Below are 5,359 nucleotides of genomic sequence, written 5' to 3'. Positions count from 1 at the left end.
TGTAATGGTCTATGGACGAATTTTGTGATTAACGTACATGCATGTCGCAACCCTCCTACCCTCGCTTGGTCTGCGCAGCAACATATCCCGGACTCGCGGCGGGCAAGTAAGGCACTGGCATACCTATTTTGGCATGAACTCATGTCCAGGCCGAGTGTTTCCCCTGGACCCGCGATTAACAACGAAACTTTATCTTGGGCTGATAAGCTCCATGACCAAAACGTGTTGTGGTGATCCACTGTGCCACGAGTACAAGGTGACATGCCGACTCAGCTGATTTTTTTTTGGTAGTGGCCACATTAATTTTTGTTGCATCCAGATCTTTGATTATGTAATAAGCATAGCCTGTACACCAGGTTATTGTTGTGTCTTAATCTTTTGTGTCACAGGTATCTCAATTGCTAGATCGGTGGACTTCCATCTTGCATCATTCAAGCTTTTAGATAATCGTGCAGCTTTATATGTTTCCTGTACAACATTTTCAGGGTATATATATTTTTGATTTGTTCACTAGATGCCTGATGAAATCCCTGCCGGGGATTTTTGTTTTACTATGAGAGGTAAGAGTTAAAGTCCAAGGTCATGATCATCAAGTCTGTGAGATAGCTATAGTATATGGTACGACTGATCTACAAGCACCAATAAAATGCATTGACTATTTCTATCAAACATGGAAAAATAGTTGGAAGGATTATGATATGTACTTACGTTTCTGGGGTTATTGTTGACATTAAGTAACTGTTGTTCTAATAGTGGGATTGGTGTCATACCACAATAGAACAGCAGGGAGCAAAGCATTGGAGTAATGTGCTATTCTTATGTATGCCTTTTCTCTCCACAAGATGGCGATATGCTTGAACCTGTAAGTGTTCCAACTAATGTTGTTATATTTCATTAATTAGCAAAACATAAAGTAAAAGGAGACCTATCACAATATATTTATGGGGTTTTGCTATGGCTTCCATACATGTACTAGCCCGCCGTACAGCTATGGAGTACTACTACCATATGTTATGTTACCATGTTTTAAAAAGATGTCCTACAGGTCAAAGTACTTCTGATATGGTAATGATACTGATCTGCTATGTTTCCAGGCTTACTGAATTCTTGAAATTCTTCTACCACTACAAGGATCCGGGTCTATTGCAACAAAATTGGTCGTCACAATACATGTCGATTTGTGGCGACAAGTACCTATTGCCACGAAACAACATTCGTTGGCAGCCGTTGCGACTGGACACATGGTAATAGGTTATTGCCACAAAAAAACAATCATGGCAATAAAGTCTGCTATTGCAACAACCATGTGGGAAGTTGCCGCATATTTTCCCGTGGCAACACTCACCAAATGCCACAATTTGCTTTGTGGAGATAGCTTTAATGCAACATGTAACAAATCATGACGACTGATAGCTCGTGGCGATAGACATTTGTGGCAACAACCTATGCCAACGACGCTCGTTTTGTGGCGCATGCTCTTCCATGGCAATAGTCAATTGTGGCAATAAACTATGGCAACAATCCTTGATTTCGTGGTATTAGGCATTTTGCCACGAACCACTACACTTGTGGCATTAACTTATGGCAACAAATATTTCAATCGTCGTAACAGAAAATTGCAACATACTAGTTTTGGTGGTGATAAATAGGTAACACAACAGGTGAAATGTTTGTTGCGAGAAACTATTGCGACAATTTAAACTTTTCGTGGTGCTAACATGTGGCAACCGAAAGTGGGTTGTGGTAATAGCCTATTGCAACCATAAAAAATACAGGCATTCAATTACAATATTCAAAACCATAAGTATAATATATAGATTCATAAAATTCATAATTCTCATAGCAAATATCCATCAAATGTAATTTAGCTATCCTAATTAAGGCCAAGACTAACTGTCCGTGATCTGGAGTCCAGTCGAGCTAGATCTTTGGATCCTGCAATCAAGAAATCAAAAAAATAGTTCTAGTTAATGAGTCCAACATAAGATACACCATACAATTATTCCAGCCCTTGTTAAAAATAACCATCACGAGACTATTTGGAGTAATATTGTGTCAACAAGCATGTAACTAAGGGATCAGAACAGTTTTACTAGTGTAAATGTCTAAAGCATAAGCACAAGTACATGTACTAAAAGCATCCGTTGTTGATTTAAGTTGTGACTCAATTTGTAGTTTCAGTGAAGTTCATGTCCCTAGCTAGCACATATTCGTTTTTTCAAAGTTGTGACTCGATGCAGCAACAACACATGGTGAAAGAGAAGAAGCAGCTAGCTAATTATGAAGGCCATACATATAAAATGCAGGTGAACACTAAGAGAAAGCAAGGTCGTGACCTACCATTGCTTTAAACATTTGAGAATTCCTTGTTCACCTTGTATGAGCGCACTTGAAGAAATAACAGTTAGAGCGCACTTGAAGAAATAACAGTTAGCCTTGCACCTGGAGTCTTATTAGGACTAGATCTCTGAAAAAAGTATTTTGCAAGTTTGGACTACTATCTTATTTGTCAATCCTCTTTGTTGGCACCTGCAAATAGAGTTTGCTCTTCAATCTGGATTCAATACCTTTCAGAATCAGTTGGACAGTGGCAGAAATACTAATCAAGTTAATCATAAGGCATGTAAGCAGGATCTGATGAATATGTCATGAAACACCAGCAATGTGAAGCTGGAACTAGGAAGAACAAAAAATAGAGTAAAAATGTTTAAGACGTGAATTAAGGTAACTGGACGCTATTTATCTATGGACTGTGGCTAACAACAAATGAACTACATGCCACATAATAAATTAAACCAAGATCTAAGTAGCCAAAATGACTGAAATTATAAGGGGAAGCAAGCATATTAGGAATAACATATATACCTAAAACTTAAAGTTCTGACATTGACAGAAGTAGCCAGTTTCATTCAAATCTAACTCTGCATATATACTCCAAATCTAACTAGGAGTAGCTATTAGGGGCAAGTTGCGTTGGAAATTAAACTAAAATAATGCATCTGTTCTATTGTAGTGGTCTAGTACAGCATTGACTGTACAAGTTATTTTCCATGCTTGTCTCAATTGGCATGTTAGTGCCTCCTAGTACTGACCAATTCAAGAAAAGTGCCTCTAATTAGGAATGATTCCAGCCATGAGATGGGCAACAAATAAACATGACAGAAGGAATTCCCAATCATACAAAAGAGGAACATGGAAAATAGAAATAGCCATGTGGTGATGTCAATATGAACAAAATACTCACATTGACTATGGGAATGCGCCAGGCAAGGGAAACGTACATGACTGCTTGTTCTGGCGACGGATGATAGCAGAGGCACAACAATGATTCTACAGTGCTCCATGGACGCGATCATGGACCTCGCCGCCCTAGGACACACAAAGGAACCAAGGATGGCGCTCGTATCGGTGCGGCCGTCAGTCATGACCACGTCATCCATCTAGGGGTTTCCCCTCTCGTATTTCGATCAGGTGTACTGACTGGATTTTTGTGGCTCCCTGAAGAAGTGGCTGAGTCGCACAAGTCCAGCTGGTTGAACCAGACCTGCAGTAGGCACTTACCCCTTGGCCAAAGGGGCCCACAACCCAGGTCCCTCTTCTTCATGTCCTCTCTTCTCCAACAAAAACGAGCAGTTCGGGCATTCTCAGATCCATGGCGATGAAGAACACATATACAGGATTTGAAGCCCCCTAATTTTGGGGGGCCCTGTGTTCGCCCACCTCGCACATCCTCGTCAACGGCCCTGCAAAAAACAGTGTGCGTCAGACAAGAACCACCAGAGATAAAACATCAAGACAAACCGAATATGAGATAAAGCATCAGACAAGAACCCTAATTTTGGGGGGCCCTGTGCAGTCGCCCTGGAATTAAATGTGGAACCTATTTTGCGCATAATGTAACCAGGATGGATACTTGGTAAAAGGTGATGAAGTCTTACATTTACCTAAATAAAAAGGTAACCCTGATGGGTAGTTGTAAAAAGTGATGCTATCACCCATTGGATTATATCAAACAAGCATATGAGATTGAGATACGAGAAATATAATAACTGAAGTGAAATAAACAGACAAGTTTCTGCTGTATTTTCATAGTGAAGTTGGGATATACTACACTAAAATGATCATACATGTACTAGAACCCTTACCATGAAAAGCACTATGTATTACACCTATATTCCCTATCAGTAAAGTACATGTCCGTGTTGCTCTTCACAATTTCTACTACCCAATTTGACAATCAGTAGACCTATTCAGCTGAATTAAAAAATTGCACAGGTATTCGGGTATGTATGTATACGTGCCAGTTTGAGAGTATTCGAGTATGTATGGATATGTTACGGGTATTCGGGTATATGCATCTCCACCATGGGCAGGAACACGTACGTACTACTATTATTACCAGGAGAATCAATTAGCAGTGGGCATGTACCCTCGATGTCGTCCTTGCATCTTGCTCCCCTTGGCACTAGTACACAAACAAGCAAGCAGCCTGTTGGATGGATTATTGTGGAAGATAGCTTACATATGGATCGATTCCTCGTGGATGTTAGCAGATGACGAGGACCGGTGGCTCCTAGCGCGGGAGGCGCGCATGGTCCATGCGCTAGTTCTGCGCAAGCCGCTTCAATTCTTCATGGCCGCCCGGAGGGAGGGATGGCTGCCGACGGCCCCGGCTAGATCTGCCCAGGATTGCGGCGGCCGCGCGCTCCTCATGGCCGCCTCCTCGGGCCTGGTGGGGAGGAGGGAACGATCCTGGGGCCCAGGGTTGCGTTGGCGACCTACAGAGAAAGGGGCGAGCGGCGGCGACATGAGGTGACTTGCGGTGGCGACCTGCGGCGTGGTATGCGGTGGCTTCGATGGGTAGGCGTGCGTGTGAAGGATCAGGAGAGAGAGGAGATAATAGGATAGGGCACCCGCAGGGCCGCAGCCGTTCGATCTAAGCAAATCCAACAGTTCCGATGGGTGGTCCATGAGAGGGCCATCTTGACTAATCAAAACACGCTGTATGTATTTTTTAGTGGGATATTTTTGCACTCGGCAAAATTTTAATATTTTTCTTTTTTCTTCCCTTCTCTTTTTCTTACTTTTTTTATATAAGGCATATTAAAGGATATAAATAGGATTTTCTTTAACACCAACATTTTTATGCACTTGTGATTTAAATTTGAATTCTATGCAATAAATGACTATAAATGCATTAAATGTACGAAAGAACCCATGAAACTTGGGAATTGTCACTCAAATATGGTCTACTTTCTGTGCAAATTTAAGTGGTGCCATTTCAAACCTATTTCCGTACTTGCTTCACAAAAAATACCCATTTTTACACTATAAAACTAGAAAAAAAATTAAAAAGTTT

General features: G+C 41.3%; 1 long non-coding RNA gene across 1 annotated transcript; it reads right to left on the bottom strand.

Moving 5' to 3' along the window:
• Nucleotides 1–1,763: 1,763 nt before the first annotated feature.
• On the bottom strand, nt 1,764–4,878 carry LOC119366358. Its single transcript, XR_005176016.1, has 3 exons — nt 4,523–4,878; nt 2,341–3,743; nt 1,764–1,935 (listed from the first exon to the last, which is right to left on the bottom strand). It is a non-coding gene; the product is annotated as an uncharacterized LOC119366358 (long non-coding RNA).
• Between the last annotated feature and the right edge of the window lie 481 nt (nt 4,879–5,359).

Source organism: Triticum dicoccoides, chromosome 2B (assembly GCF_002162155.2).
Source record: "Triticum dicoccoides isolate Atlit2015 ecotype Zavitan chromosome 2B, WEW_v2.0, whole genome shotgun sequence".
Lineage (NCBI taxonomy): Eukaryota > Viridiplantae > Streptophyta > Magnoliopsida > Poales > Poaceae > Triticum > Triticum dicoccoides.
Note: the sequence above shows the minus strand (reverse complement) of the source record. Positions and strands in the feature narration are given on the sequence as shown.